Source organism: Cavia porcellus, unplaced genomic scaffold (genome assembly GCF_034190915.1).
Source record: "Cavia porcellus strain 051 isolate PalLab524CR breed Dunkin Hartley unplaced genomic scaffold, mCavPor4.1 scaffold_2, whole genome shotgun sequence".
Classification (NCBI taxonomy): Eukaryota; Metazoa; Chordata; class Mammalia; order Rodentia; family Caviidae; genus Cavia; species Cavia porcellus.
Window position 1 is genome coordinate 5,128,664 of NW_026947485.1, and position 17,024 is coordinate 5,145,687.

General features: G+C 38.2%; 1 pseudogene; it reads left to right on the forward strand.

The window, feature by feature from the left end:
• Positions 1–14,723: 14,723 nt before the first annotated feature.
• On the forward strand, positions 14,724–16,514 carry LOC100727773 (peroxisomal carnitine O-octanoyltransferase-like; annotated as a pseudogene).
• The last annotated feature ends 510 nt before the right edge of the window (positions 16,515–17,024 follow it).

The following is a 17,024-nucleotide window of genomic DNA, read 5'->3' on the forward strand; positions in this document are numbered from 1 at the left end:
GAAGTAATAGCTGAAAATTTCTGAAACCTGAGAATGGAAACTGACATCAGGATCAGTGAAGCATATAGAACTCCAAATAGCCATAACAAAAATAAAACTACACCCAGACATATAATAATCACCATCCCAGAAATCCAATATAAGAATAGAATATTGAAAGCTGTTAGAGAGAAAAGACAGATCACCTATAAGGGAAAATCTATCAGAATCACAGCAGACTTCTCAGCACAAACAGTAAAGTCAAGAAAAGAATGGATGGGCTGGGGATTTAGCTCAGCAGCATAGGCACCTGCCTTGCAAGCAGGCAGTCATGAGTTTGATCCCTGGTACCGATAAAAAGGAAAAAGAAAAAAAAGAAAAAGAAAAAGAAAGGAATGGAGTGAAGTATTTCAGATCCTAAAGAAAAATGATTTCCAACCTAGACTGATGTACCCTGAAAAACTGTCCTTCAAAATCAATGGAGATATAAGATGCTTCCATGACAAAGAACAGCTGAAGAACTTCATGATCACCAAGCCAACCCTACAAAGTATACTGAAAGAAAGATTAGATACACTTAGGAAAAAAACAGTAAGCAAAGCAGACAAACAGAATGGAAAGATAAAGATGCAACAGCAGATAACATGTTAACAATAAACCAACAAATAACAGTTATAATCATTAATGTAAATGGTCTCACTGCACCAATTAAAAGAAACATACTGGCAGAATGGATCTAGAAACAACATCTAACTATAGGCAGTCTACAAGAAACCCATCTAACCCAACAGGATGTTCACAGACTGAAAGTCAAAGGATGGAAAACAATACTACATGCAACAGGAACCCCCGCAAAAAGCAGAAGTAGCTATTCTGTTTGGATACAATGTGAACTTTAAACCAATAATGATCAGAAGAGATAAAGAAGGTTATTACATACTGGCTAGGGGAAAACTTCAAGAGGAAGAGATAACAATCTTAAATATATATGCATCAAATTCCAGAGCACCCAGTTATATAAAGAAAGTATCAACAGAAATGAAAAACCAAATTAGCAATAACAGAATTATAACAGGAGAACTTAACACACCATTAGCACCAAGGGACAGATCAACCAGACAGAAAATCAACAAAGAAATAACAGAACTGAATCATATCTGTGAACAAATGGACTTGATAGACATATACAGAGTGTTCCATCCAACAACATCAGAATACACATTCTTCTCAGCAGTATATGGGACATTCTCTAAAACAGACCATATATTAGCCCACAGAACATACTTAAATAAATGCAAAAGAGTTGAAATTATCCCATGCATGTTATCAGATTATAGCACCATGAAATTAGAAATTAATGATAAAAGATACAGCAAAATCCCACAAACACATGGAAACTGAATAACACACTCTTGAGTAATCAATGGGTCACAGGGGAAATTAAAGAAGAAATGAAACAATACCTACAAGCAAATGAAAATTCAAATACAACTTACCGGAATCTGTGAGATGCAATGAAAGTTGTCCTCAGAGGAAAATTTATTGCACTGAGTTCCCACATCAGGAAAACAGAACAAATACAAATAAATAACCTGATGCTACACCTCAAATATCTAGAAAAAAAAGAGCAAGTCAAGCCCAAAGCCAAAAGAAGGGAGGAAATTATAAAAATCAGAGCAGAAATTAATGCAGTAGAGACTAAGAAAACAATCCAAAGAACCAATGAATCAAAGAGTTGGTTCTTTGAAAAAAATAAATAAAATTGATAAGCCCCTAGCTAACCTTATTAAAAAAGGGATGAAAAAGCTCAAATTCATACAATAAGAAATGAAAAAGGCGAAATCACTACAGACTCTGTAGAAATCCAGAAGATCATCAACACCTATTTTGAAAACCTCTACTCTCATAGATTTGATAACACAGAAGAAATAGACAGGTTCCTAGAAACATATGAAGTACCAAAGTTAGGTCAAGAAGATGTAAAACTGATGAATAACCCAATTTCTATTAACAAAATTGAAAATGTAATTAAATCCTTACCTAAAAAGAAGAGCCCAGGCCCAGACGGATTCACCTGAAGAATTCTACAAGAAATATAAAGAAGACCTAATGCCCACACTCCTCAAACTCTTCAATGAAATTGAAAAGGAAACAATCCTTCCTAAGTCATTCCTGGAAGCAAATATTACTCTAGTATGAAAACCTGAGAAAGAGCCAACTAAAAAAGAGAGCTACAGGCCAATATCCCTAATTAACACAGATGCAAAAATCCTCAATAAAATATTGGCAAATAGAATACAGCAAATCATCAAGAAGATTATACACCATGACCAAGTGGGATTCATCCCAGGCATGCAGGGATGGTTCAACATACATAAATCAATAAATGTAATCCACAGTATCAATAAAGCCAAAAGTAAGAATCATGTGATCATCTCTATAGATGCAGAAAAAGCTTTTGACAAGGTCCAACATTCATTTATGATAATAATCTCACAGAAAATTGGAATAGATGGTCTTTATCTCAATATAATAAAGGCCATCTATGACAAACAAACAGCCAGTATCATACTAAATGGCCAAATACTGAAGGCCTTTATCTTAACAAGACAAGCATGTCCCTTATTACCACTCCTATTTAATATAGTACTGGAAATACTAGCCAAAGCAATTAGACAAGAGAGAGAAATAAAAGGGGTAAAGATAGGAAAAGAAGTTAAATTATCAGTATTTGCGGATGACATGATACTCTACATTGAAGACCCCCAAAACTCCATTGAAAGACTCCTAGATATAATAAATAAATTTAGCAATGTAGCTGGATACAAAATCAGTACAAAAATCAATAGCATTTCTATACACTAACAACAAAATCACAGAGAGAAAAATGAGAGAAAACACACTCTTCACACTAGCAACTAAAAAAATGAAATATTTAGGAATTATTCTCATGAAGGAAGTGAAAGATCTATAGAAAGAAAATTATAATACTCTGAAAAAAAGAAATTGAAGAGAATCTCAGAAAATAGAAAGACATCCCTTGGTAATGGATAGGAAGAATAAATATTGTGAAAATAGCCATTCTCCCAAAACTGTTATACAGATTCAGTGCAATCCCAATAAAAATACCATCAACATACCTCATACATCTAGAGAAATCACTCCTAAAATTCACCTGGAACCAGAAGAGACCTAGAATAGCAAGGACAGTTCTAAGCAGCAAAAGCAAGGCAGGAGGGATCACAATCCCTGACTTGAAGTTATACTACAAAGCAACTGTAGTAAAATCAACATGGTACTAGAATCAAAACAGAGCCAAAGATCAATGGAATTACATTAGAAGATACAACCAGAACTACAAAAACACTTAACCAGCTTATCTTTGTTAAAGAAGCCAAACATGTTCACTGGAAGAACGACAGTCTCTTTAATAAATGGTGTTGGAAAAACTGGCTCTCCAATGCTGAAAACTAAAACTAGACCCATGCTTAACACCATGTACTAAATTAAAATCTAAATGGATCAAAGATCTGAATATTAAAACAGAAACACTAAATTTATTAGAAGACAAATTGGGTAAAAATCTTGAAGACATAAAGGTAGGTAGAGAATTCATGAACAGGAATCAAACCACATGGGAAATACTTTCCAGAATCAATAACTGGAATCACCTCCTATTAAAAAGTTTCTGCATATCAAAAGAAATCTCCAGCATAGTAAAAAGAAAAACCCACAAACTGAGAAAAAAATCTTAGTGAACTGCCACTCAGACAAAGGACGTCTGTCTAAAACATATAAAAAATTTTAAAAAATCAGACCCCCAAAATTCAAAGATCCAATCCAAAAATGGGCATCTGAGATGAATACACACTTCTCAGATAAAGAAATACAAATGGCAAATAAATACATGAAAAAATGTTCATCATCATTACTCATTAGAGAAATGCAAATTAAAACCACACTGAGATTCCATCTCACTCCTGAAAGAATGGCCAGGATCAAGAAAACCACCAACAACAAATGCTGGAGAGGTTGTGGGGAAAAAGGAACTCTCCTGCACTGTTGGTGGGAGTGTAGACTGGTGCAACCATTGTGGAGGTCAGTCTGGAGATTTCTCAAAAGCTGGGATTTGAAGTCTCATTTGTCCCTGCTATTCTGCTTCTAGGCATTTTCCCAGAAAAACTAAAAACATCATACTACAGTGATATATGTGCACCCATGTTTATAGCAGCACAATTTGTAATAGCCAGATCTTGGAAACAACCTAAGTGTCCATAAACTGAAGAATGGATAAAAAATTTGTGGTATTTTTATATAATGGAGTACTACTCAGCTATAAAGAACGATCACATTGAGGTATTTATAAATAAGTGGGTGCAGCTTGGCTTGAGACCACACTCATAAGAAAAATAAATCAAACTCACATGTATAAATATGGAATAGTTTCCCTAGTGCAAGAAATGGTAAGAATACATAAAAGTGTGTGGTAATCATTATTTCCCGTTATATTTCTTGGAAGTCTTATAAAGTTTTCATTCATTAATTGGATTGGTTTTATTCTGGGGTGTTTGATTTTATTGTCTGTGATGGTATGAACAGTTATTTTGAAGAAAACCAGACATTATAATAGCTAGTGATGAGTTAATATCAGCTTGTTTTGAAGTCCCATCAAGCTTTTGTTCTTCTGTCTCCATCAGTTTTATCATGTTATATCTTATTGGATTTTATTATATGTGATAGTGTAAACAAAAATTTTCATAGTCAAGGAGATAAGACAGAAACCATTGTTCGTTTTCTGTTAGCTGGTTGTAAATGCCCTGTAATACTTTTACCCTCTTGAATGGTTTTACACTCTTGTTATGTTTGATAGTACACGAAGGCATACTCAAATATTTCAAGGAGAGAGACACTATGTAGCTACTGTTATGTCGGGTTATCCTGTGGTGAAACACTGTGTTGCTTAAATTGTTCTGTTCTGGTCTGTGTTGTTATGTCCTCTTTCATCTTAATCTTCCCCTTTTTTAAATGTATTTTTTAAATTAAAAAAAACACATACATACATAAAGCCAAAAAAGAGAAAAACATCTGGGTTTACATCTGGGTCTCAGACTTTAGCCTCCCAAATTGTAATAAAATAAATTTCTGTTTTTTAACTTACTTATTTTTTTTAACAATACTCTAACCAAATTGATAATGATATGTCCAAACTGATGATAAATTAGTGAAATCTGTCAGCATTTAGGAGATCTTCAGATCTCAGGGACTCAGCATGTTTCCCAATAATTTCCAATAAAATAGTAAGGGAGGCAAGGGATTTTCATGTAATAAAGTTCTAAGTGTTTGACTTTACTTCAGTTTATTTTCTTTATGTCATGCGGTTAAACATCGGCCGCATTGGAACTAACATTTAAGAAACTAAATTTTGTGGAGTCGCAGTGTAATATAAAAGTAATATCCACAACACCTAAAGGGTCATTAAAATATCTCATTCTAATCTAATTAGACACACACATGAAACTAGATTTTCTTTGTGGTATTCAATAAGAATGTTTCATTTTGTCTATAAAATGGCTATCTACATCCTGCTTGTGCTTATTCAGTAAGAAACTTCTCTTGAGCATCTTGAAGGTTCTAGAAGCAGCCCCGCCACGGTGCTGTCACATGGTCGGTGTCATACAGTCATCATGAAGAGTTTGGCCGGTTGATGTTAGGAAAAAGTGATGGACACAGAAGCAGCTGCTGCTGGCCTTCTGATCATGTAGACTAAGGCAAAAAGATTTCAATATGCTCCAGAACGTGCTGACTATCCTGTATTTGCTCAACTTTTCTTAGGGAGTCATGTTCATCACTTCTTCCAAAGACGTCATGGTTTTTGTAATGGGAAGGGCAGCTGATGGCAGCATGTGCCCACGCTGAGGACATTGATGCTGTCAGGGGAGGGTTGTGTGGGAAATGTCCAAGAGAGGCATTGTCAGCTCCAACGCTGACCATAAGTGAAGCATCACTTCCGGGGAGTAGATAGAGAATGCAGTCCATTTACCAGCGGCTAAGACATCAAGGCATTCAAGGATGGTATAGTACCGCTTTCAGGGGAAAACACTGCAGGACTCAGAGTAAACCATTTCCTAGCCGACCACCCAGAGACACGGGGGACTGTGCAAGAATGCAAGCAAACATATGCTTCCAAGATTTCCCCCATGATGAGAAACCCTGCGTGATAGAAGATTTGTTCAAAGGCTAGTTTTCGAGCTGTATTATTGCACAGTGCAGAAAACACACAGAGGACAACTTCCTATCCAACATTCGTCTGATTTTAAGCAAAGCTCCAGGACCTCAGGGCACATTGGCTGCATATAGCTCACTGTCAAGGTGGTGCTTTTGCCACCAGATACAGTCACACTCATTCAGTCAGTGGATCAAGGCCCACACGCTGAGTTCACAGCGTACCAGCTACCCCACACATTTTTTCAGGACACTGCAGAAGCATCCAGAATTGTTCTGGGTGAGCAGGAGTCTGGGGGTGGTCTACATGTTCCAAATGCTACTCAGGATCCCTGTGGCACAGGAAGAAGCCACAGCGATGCAGAATGGCGTTGGAGGAGTCACAAAGTCCTGTGAACACACTCGTGGGCGATAGTAAAGGTTCTGCTCCCCTGAAATAGTAACAAGGTTTCAGTGCTGGTGAAGTAGGCATTAGGCATCAATTAGAAGATATTCATGACCTTGTTGGCATGGAGGCTGGAGAGCTTTGCAGTGAGTTTCAGAATGAACTGTAGGAAGAAAGACACAAAGAATGAGACAGAGAATGGAAAAGGTATAAAATGCAAATTCATAGCAAAGAAACAGGCAGAGTTGTTTTTAACTATCAGAAGCAGTGTACAGGAATTGGAAAAAGAGTCATAACGTGCATTATGAGAGGCTCAGCTGTTTAACTCAGAGGCAGAGGTAGGATAGCCTTGCTCGCTATAGAGAAGTGTATTAGGAAAAGAGGAAACAAACTGAGCATCCAAACTCGATTCCTCCCTGAAGAGCGCTCTGCCTGCTGAGCCCTCCACCCACGTATCTGGGACACCTTGTCACAGTAAAGCATCCTCATCACCGAGCGATGGAGTTTAAGGTCAGAACTTCAAATACTCTACAAGGCCACATTGCTCTCAGCTGTCCTTAGAGACTCTCTATGCAACCATTCTATTTTTCGTGGACCATAAAATATTCCATAAATTACATGAGCTTTTATAAAACAGGCTTTACCTTAGGTAATGGAACTATCCTGGTCACGTTTCAGGTAGACAAGGTTAAGCTTTGACGTTCGTTCAGTAGTTTAGGTATAAAGTGTTTTTCTTATTGATAGTCCCCAATTTATGAAAATTGGAAAATGTCAAAAATTAGGTTTATGGGGTTCTAATCTCTTCATAACTCAAGGGGCATCTGCTGAGAAGCCATGTACATTCCTACTTGATAGGTTTTGTTTGTTTATCCAAAGTAGCATAAAAATTATGGAAGTAATATAGAAGGGAATAAATGAACAAAATGATGTTATTATTAAAGAGATGGGTGATTATCCACCTGTATCTCAAAATTAATTTTTATAATTATTAGTGATGTGTTTCCTACTTCCTGATTTGTATTTATCTTTCAGTAGAAGATGCATGCGTCATGAGATAAGCATTAACCAAGGAAAAATAATGTCAAAAGTATTTGTGTAATAATAAATCTGAAAAGTTAGTTACTAAAATTGTGCCCTTGTAGATTCATGATGCAATGTCAGCAAATCTTCTGCAGTGCCTTAGAATCTGTTTGCTTCCTTAGCTCAGTGGTGCCTTGGACCATCACCTTGGCTTGTGCCATGCTTCTGGGGAAGGAGATTACTTGTGTGCTTGTGCAGGGCACATGCTGTGGTCGTGGTCCTCACCTGATGTGGAGTTCCAGAGCTGAATCAAGGGCACTGCTTTTCACAATCAAGGCATGGTTCTCCTTGCCGCCCATATACTGAGTGCCCTCTGTCAAATGAAAGACAGTGTCAAAGAAATATATTTAGTTTGACAAAATGCTGTTATTTAAATTGTATTTCCAAATGCATTTTTTGTTGTTGTTCTGAGTAGGCTTCTAAAAGAATTTTTAAATGCATTCATGGAAACATTTTCTAAATCTAATTTTCACGTAACTGTAAAGGAACATCTTTATTTTGAAAACCACTCTATACCACAGAACTCCACAAAATAATTTTTCTAAAACCATCTAAATATAAAGTTGCTACATAAATTTGGTAGAAAACAATAATGCAAGATGTGAGACACAAAGCTGTGATAATTCAGTATTCAAAGTGAAAATCATTGTGTTTCTGACAAGATAAAGGAGAGCGTGTGGACAGGAAACAGCCTGAAAAATGTTCAGAACAAAACCGTTTGCAGTGTCGAGGTTTTTAATGGCAGCTCTGTGTCCTCCTCTCCGATGCTTTCAGTTAAATTTGTGTTTTAGGAAGTCAAAATGGGAAAGCACCACCTGGAGGCTTCTTGATTTGAGAAAAAAATTTATAAATATTTTAGCATGAATCTGATTTTAAAATTTAGTATAAAAAGTCACATATTTTAATATTGCAGCATTAAAAATATTCTACTTTTAAAGCCTAATTTTTGGATTGAAATAACTGTTACGATGTGATTCTTTTTCTTAAATATTTCTTGTTAAATGCATTTTTCAGCTGAAATGTTGATCCTTTTTAGAAATTTTTAAATTTTAATTTTAAAGATCTTGATTTATATGACCTAGACTCTAATCTACTATGTAATAATGAAATGTGACATTTCATTGTTTCTCAGTGCACTGTAGATGTGAAAAAATTTTTAACATTTCTGAAGAAAATATTTTTCAGCCTTTTGCAATTGAGAAAGCTTTCTCAATTATTCTAAAACGGAAATAACACTTTACAATAAGAAAACAGGCAGTATTGGAACTGTTTCAAATATGTCGGAAAGAAAGATACTTGTGTTTTCATCTTTTCTGTTTAAGCTATATACAAAGAGATAGCTATGACAGATCGTTTCTATATTTGGTAATAAAATTGGGACCTATCTCCTAGATAACATTAATAGACTAATATTTATGAGCATGGCTATATTTTTAAAAGTTAAAAGTACTTTATTTTCCACCACAAAATTCATGGCTGCCCTTCCCAGCACCCTCCTGAACCATTTATTTCGGGTCTCCTGGCATTAGGTATTAGACTACGAGGCTACAGAACCCCAAAAATTAATGGTGGTTTTATTTTCCTGCTACATTGTTTCATTTCTCAGATTTCATGCTTTACAGGGAGGCAGAGTTCATAGTATTTTGCTCCTTGGGAATTTTGATTCTAATCAAGAGAAGAGAACAAAATGTGTTTTCACATTCTGTGCCACGAAATAAGATTGATAAGAGTGTGTGGGTAATTTACATTCTAAAACAAGTTATATCACATACAGGTACAAGTTCTGTATAATGAATGTGATCATTATGTATATCTAAAATGTACCAATAAAATCAATTGGAAAAAAATAGTGCAATTACAGCTTGGCAACGCTCAGATTTTTCACTTTGGAGACTTCTCTGTATTTTGTTTCAGGTAAACTTCAAAAACCTTATTCTACAAAACATTATTTTACACACTACTCTTCAGTGAAGAGTGAATGAACCTTTTCTTGTTCATTATTCATAACTGTTTGGAATAAGTTCCTCACCATCTATTTAGATGACTTACTGCCCGTCACAAAGAGCGCCAGCAGGCCGGCCTCTCACATTTCGTGATCTCAACACAGTCTGAACTGAAGTTTCCACAGACAATAGCGCTTTGAATTCTAACCTCACAGTGGTACTTTCACGCCCTCAGCTGAACCTTTAGAAATTGGCCTGTGTATGTATGAGTTTGAAAACAAAATCCTTCTAACACTCTATACATCTTTCCTACAGAAAAAGAAAAAAAGTATTATGTAGAATTTGTAATGTAAATAAGAAATTATATGAAACAAAGTATCAGCATCCTCCAGATGTAGCTGCATGGTCAGGCAGGACTCTTTCTGTGAACACAGCTCACACTGCACGGACAGAGTCCGATCATTAGATATTGTTTGTTGACTTTCTCTGTACACCTGTGAGGGCCTTAAAATTGAAGAAAGATTTTAAAGAATGAAGAAATGATATAACCCCTGCTCTCAAAGAGCTTCTAATCTAGCAGAAAGGAAAGGAAAGGAAAGGAAGAGGCGTGGCACTGGGAGCCACCATGCCTGGACCAGGGTCCCTGGGGCTCTAGGTACACACACATTCCTGTACACAGGAAGTGAATTAGAAAACAACTTTAGCGCTGGGGGAGGGAGAAGCTCTCAAGTCCCCTGGCGCCTTTTTACAAATATCCGCGACATTTACTGGATGTTACCGCTTTTCTATCTACATGGTATGGATAAGAATACATCTATGGATTCTCCCCCAAATGACAAAGTTAGGTCCTGGAGTTCACAGTACTTTGTTCAGATAAAATCTCACATCACTGAGAATGTAGGGTTTGTAGACCGGCCAGCTGAGAACTGCTTGCTGAAAACCTGGCTATCTCGTGAATCATACTAGGAACCCTTTGCTACTCTTAAGTTGTGGGTTCTCATTGTCACTTGAAATGTGGTTGTATGAATTCCTTTTTAAGAGTTAATAAGGAAAATGATTATGCAATCAGAAGCAAAAGCTTTCAGTGTCAGAATAGATGAAACCCAGTGCTTTGTGGGGAGGGACAAAAATAAAGTTGTGATTCCAAGTTGCTTGGGTGAGACCTAAAACCGAGCTGCAGATGTCCTGTGTCCTGATCCAAACTGAGTTCAAAACCTACACATGGGAGAGTTGCTTACCAATAAGCAGAAATTTGTCTTAGAGGACAACAGAGTTACCGGAAAGACAATCTGACTCTGACTGAAAAGGAAGGCATGAATGGGCTTCCGGAGAACATGGCGGACAGACAACAGCAACTACTGAACGCTCTCTAAAGGCTCGGCTCAGAGGCCAGGAATGATGCGGACTAAGGAGATACGAACCAGTAGAGATATGCTCTGCTGACTCAGGAACGAACTGGGATGAGAGAATCCAACTTGGAATACAGTCCTGGCGCTAAAATAGGAACAGAAAAATCTCGGTGTGGAGGCTCGACTCCGCGCCATTGGAAACCGCGGTTTAGATTTCCCGCCACGCGGCGGCCGGCTACCTCCACAGCGGCTCGGCAAGGAGAGACGCGACCGCCGAGCTCGGGAATGGAGTCGGAAACGCGACGGACAGGAAGGAAGGCTGACTGGAGGCGAGGTGAGCGAGGAACTGACTCCCTACCGCAGTTTGACTCCAGCGGAGGTTTTTCTGGGCGCGGGCAGTCCTGTAAGAGCAGGGCGCGGTGGCAACTGCAGCCGCACATTTCCCTCTCGGACGGGATTGGTGAAAGGTGCCTGGCCGGAGGGACGCTGCTGGCGGACTCCCTAGGCTGGCCTAACCCAGATCCCAGAGCCTGACGGTGGCCCGGAGGAGCCACCGACTCCCGCGTAGGCTGCCTCCTCCGCAACTCCCTGGGGCGCAGCGGTGAGCGGGAACAACTAGCCAGCGAAATTTGATCAAGCTGTGGCTGACAGGCAGGGAAGCCGGGCCTCCTGTGTAAGATTACATTTTATAAGGAACAGAAAATATGGGGAAGGGAAGCAAAAAAAAAGGCTCCTCGACCCCCAATCCTGAGAATCAGGCAATAGAGGACACTGCACCAATATACATTAAGTGCCATTTAGAGAGCCTCATAGACCAATTCAGGAATGAAGTTATCAATGACCTGAAGCTAGAAGTATGCAGAATAGTTAGAGAAATGCTAAGCACCACCCAGGAAAAAGCAGATGGTGGAATGGAAGAACAGAAAAAGAGGGGAGAATTGCTTGATGGAGAAAACAGAGAAAGCATTGAGTATGTGAAGCAGGTGCAAAGAGACTATCAAGAAATTAAGAAGTCTACCCAAGACTGGCATAACAGCTTGAAAGAAACTAAGGACAGACTATCTGAATTGGAGGGCAGACTTGAAACATGGGAGAATGAAATGAAAAACTTCTTAAAAATAACAAAGAAACACACAGCAATAATACAAAGACAAGAAGATGATAAGAGGAGCCATAACTTAAGGATTAAGAACATAAAAGAAGAAGTAGGGACACAAACAAGTGAACTACAAAAGCTACTCACAGAAATAATCCAGGAGAATTTTCCTAATTTAGCAAAAGGTAAAGATACTCAAATGTATGAGGCATACAGGACCCCAGCTACCTACAACCCTAACAGAGAAACACCCAGGCATATAATAATAAAAATTCCAGAAATTCAATACAAGAACAGAATATTAAAAGCTGTAAGAGACAAGAAACAGATCACTTACAAGGGGAGACCCATCAGAATTACAGCAGATTTCTCTTCACAAACCATCAAATCACGAAGAGCATGGGGAGAAATAATTCAAGCTTTGAAAGATAATAATCTACAGCCAAGATTGAGATATCCTGCACAACTGTCCCTGGAAATTGATGGAAAAACGTGGTGCTTCCAGGATAAAGAGGAACTGGGGGAATTTGCAACCACCAATTCAACCCTACAGAAAGTATTGCAGGATATTCTAAAAAAAGAAAAATACAAAGAACCCAGAAATAGGGACGGGGAAGCCACAACGAATGGAGCAGAGAACAAAATGAAGAAGACAAACTGACAGCTACTGACAGAAAAAGAGCTCAACAGAAATGAGACAGAGAAGATTGGATGATAGGAACAGCTTTTTTTGGAGAAAATGACATCTTAATAGGTAATGCTGATTTAGTACCATCTTGTTTTGAAGTCTCATCTAGCTTTTGTTCTTCTGTCTCCAATGGTCTAAACAGGTTGTATCTTATTGGATTTTGTTAAGTACGATAGTATAAGAAAAAACCTTTTAAAGACAAGGAGATTATACAGAGACCATTGTTCATTTTCTGTTAGTCGATTCTAAATACTCTATAATGCTGTCATTCTCTTAAATGGATTTACATTGTTTTGATATACTTAATGCTACAGTATATGAAGTTGTACTCAAGGACTTCAGGGAGGGAGTCAATGTGGTAACTATTTTTGGGTCAGGATTATCTGGTGGCGAAACACTATTCTGCTTAAATGGTTATGTTTTGATCTGCCCTGTTTCGCTGTTATGCCCTCTTTTTTCTCAATCTCCACTCCATTAATTACTTTTTTATTTTTATCCATTTAATTAAAGGGAAAAATATAGCAGGATATAATATAGTAACCCACTTTGACTTTCTATTATCTCGATTTGAAGCCCTGTGTTACTCTCACCATCTTGTTTTTGACTGAGGTTCCTCTATTCTGTTTTGCTGGATAGTATCAGGTTCGAAAGTTTAGGCATCAGCTGAGAAGATAATGAAATTCATTATAACGCCCATTCTCGTTGACTTTTATCTACTTTTGAAGACCTACAATATCTCCAATGTTTTGGTTTTGTAGGTTTTATTCTTTACGGTTTTGTTCAATTGTATTACAACTAATGATATAGGCAATTCTATTAGAAATAGCAGGAGGCATTATGGTAACCATTGTTGATCACCTTGTATTATGTTTTTATATTATCTATTATGTCCACCCTTTTGACTTGACCGATTCTGCTCTGTTATGTCACATTTGGTTTTACTCTCTTCCAAAAAAGCAACAAGAACCATGGGAGCAATGAAACCCAAAATGTGTAATAGTCACTGTACAAAAGAGAGGAAAAGAAAGTGCTCTAAACTATATAACTGCATGTATATTTAAATGTATAAGATAGAAAATGATATCACAGAGTTTTATTGGATCATTGAACAGAACTGTTTGTAGTATCATTGTTGGAATGTCCACTCTACAAGCTTTAATTTTGTGACTGGAATAATTATTTCTAAGATGACAATATGTAATCCATTAACTAGTGATTTCCTACTGCGCATTTTTTTTATTCTGTAAATCTGTATAACTTGTACCCCTTCACTGTTTTTTTTTCTTTCTTTTCTTTTCTCCTTAAATAAAAATTAAAAAAAAAAAAGGAAGGCATGAATTTGTGATAACTACACACAGTAAATACATACATCATACGTGCACATATGTTTGTGTTAATTTTTTAGATGGGCTGGTATACAATTTTCAGCTGGAAAAAGTGTACCAAAAAATTGTTCCTTTCTGGTTTTTGATGTTACTTCTAAATATTTAAAGGATTTGCTTTTGTTTAACTTTTTACTGTCTCAGTGGACTATAAATTTATTTAATCTGGAGATTAAATCATACTAACCTTTTCATCTTTCTCCTAACCTAAAGACATTTGCATCCTTGACCCCATTTTTTAAGTGGAAGAAGAGCAGACTATATCTTACCCAAATACTTTCTTAGGAATGTTTAAAGCAGAATCAGACTTTCAAAAGAAGAAATATTTTTACTTCATGTATTGTAACTTTTTGCCTCTATTCTGATAAGGGTACACTGGATATGGAATCTCATGCTACTAAACAAAGATTATTTGGGTAAAAATATCTCACCTAAAGGATCTTTAATGTGCCTTCAAAGCGTCAAAATATAGAACATAAAGATCTGGATCATTTTGATGTGCTGTTGAAAATCACTTAAACTTGAACTCAAAGCAAAAAGAGGAGAGCATTTTACTGATTATCACTGTTTTGGTATTTTTGTGCCTGTGAAACTATCTCATGAGTGTTTCCCGCTGTCCAGTTTGCTCCGCAGAACATCAGCTGGCTAGATCAACTGAGAAGGGAACATCTCATTACCGGGATTCTCTCCAGCACTGCCTGTTCCTACACTTGAAGAATCATTAAAAAAAAAAAATCCTTGAGTCAGTAAAGCCATTTTCAAGTGAAGAAGAATATAAGAAAACTGAAGAAATAGTTAAAATTTTAAAAATGGAATTGGAGGAAAAATGCACCAGGGCAAAAGGGGAAAAAAAATGAGCTGGAAGAAGGGTGCTGAATGCTGTCTCCTTGGGCGTCTGGAGGTCGTCTCAGATGAACCTGAGCTTTGCAGGTCCTTCAGCCCATTTTGAACGCTACTGACCTCCAAAGGAAAGTGGACAGCTAGAAACGGGAAGTATAATACTTTGGCATAACTTAACTACTGGCAGCTGCGGAGACAGGAAAAAATGCCTGTTGGATGTACTCCTCTAGATGTAAATCAGTTCTGAACGCTGTCTTCTACCTGCAAGTTTCCGGGAGTTACTAGAGATTCCATTACGAATTATTTTAGGACTGAGAGAGCAGGGCGATCCCCAGGCTACATGGCCGTGTTTTGCCGGGGCCGAATGTTTGTCTTTGAGGCTCTGCACGAAGAGTGTCTGCTTGCCTGCAGGAGCTACTCAGACACTTGTTGTACATCCATGAAAAGTGTCACCAAGAGCCTGCCAGCTCTGGAGCCCCTGCACTTAACTATTGAGGTGAGAACATGGTGGAACAAGAATATCGGATCAATCCTGATCCAGAGAACTTGGCTTCATTAGAAAGAATTCAGAGAAGTTAATTTGTGTATTGGAGGGAGGACAAGAGTGTTCATGTCACCCCGGAAGATTGCTCCCAGATCTTGCTATGGTCTTTACTGGAGTGTGCTGGGGTGACAGATCCTATAACTTGATTTCCTTTGCTAATGGAGTCTTTGACTGAAGTTGTGATCATGCACCTTCTGATGCCATGGTCCTGGTGAACATCCCCTACTAGGTGGATTATAGAGACTACAGGAGATGGATGGGTACAGAAAAAGTGGGGGATACATGCTTCCAGAGGAGCTCCTGTTTTGTTTACTGTGCATGAGAAGATATTAAGTGACATCAAGCAAGCTAAAGCCCATTTTCTTCAAGAGGCATCTCATAGGTAAATCATAACACCTGCCTTCACTTCTTCTGGCAAGAAGTGGACCAAGAAGCAATCCTCGCACCCTGGTGCACTCATGCGGCTTGCTCGGCAGCTGGCCTATTACAGGCCCTATGGACGCCTGGCTGCTGCCACGAGACAGTGGTGACAAGATATTTCTATCATGGCCACACAAAGACAAGGCAGTTGCACACCTTGGAGGCTGTCATGTGGTGCCAGTTCAGGCAAGACCCTGTAGCCAGTCTCTTTGAGCAGTGGCAAAAGATGCTACTTGCTTTGGCAAAGCATAATAAAATGATGAATGAATGCTCTGTTGGGAAAGGGTTTGGCAGTCACCTTTTAGGTCTTTCGCTCATAGCAGAGGAGGAAGAGCTCCTCTCTTCACACACCCACTTTTTTCCAAGAAGTGGAGGAGGCGGGAATTCTGTCCTCTGGACAAGTCTGGTTGGTCACTTACAAATCCAGGGGGTGGTGGTCCCCAGGGTGTGTGATGGATGTGGCTTTTTCTACCACATCAGAGATGACAGGTTCGTGGTGGCCTGCTCAGCCTGGAAGTCTTGTCTGGAGACTGACATAGAAAAATTTGCTGAGCAGATTTTTCTTGCTTTCCATGGAAGGATGTAGCTGACCAACCCTGCTCATCATTAGGGACTCGGCCCTTGGCGAAGGATTGTGAAGGGCGGAAAGGAATGTTGACCTAAAGGCAAGTTGATAAATGTAGAAATCAGTAGAATCATGCTCTCTGAATTTACCCTACCGTAGAAGGTAGAATACTTTCAAGCTTTCACTAATACAACAGCGATGAGAATTGTGTGACTGTGTAACTACGTGGGGTTTAAGCCTTAGCCATGCAAATTTACAATTTTAACACTGCAAAATTTGCTCTAACTTTTAATATTATTGACACTCATGTGTTGACACAAATTTCGCTGTAGAGTTCATCTTTGAGCATGTTAACATTTTCTAATTGCCAAAGAGTACAAAATACAGGACTGGATTTTCATTTCCCAAATCCATGCCCTGCAGGCTCACCAGAGGGAGCTGAGACTATGGATCCTGTGTCTGGGGAAACCCACTGCAATTCATTGTGGATCTAAAACAGTTTCTACTGAACACATAACTTAGGTTACAGCA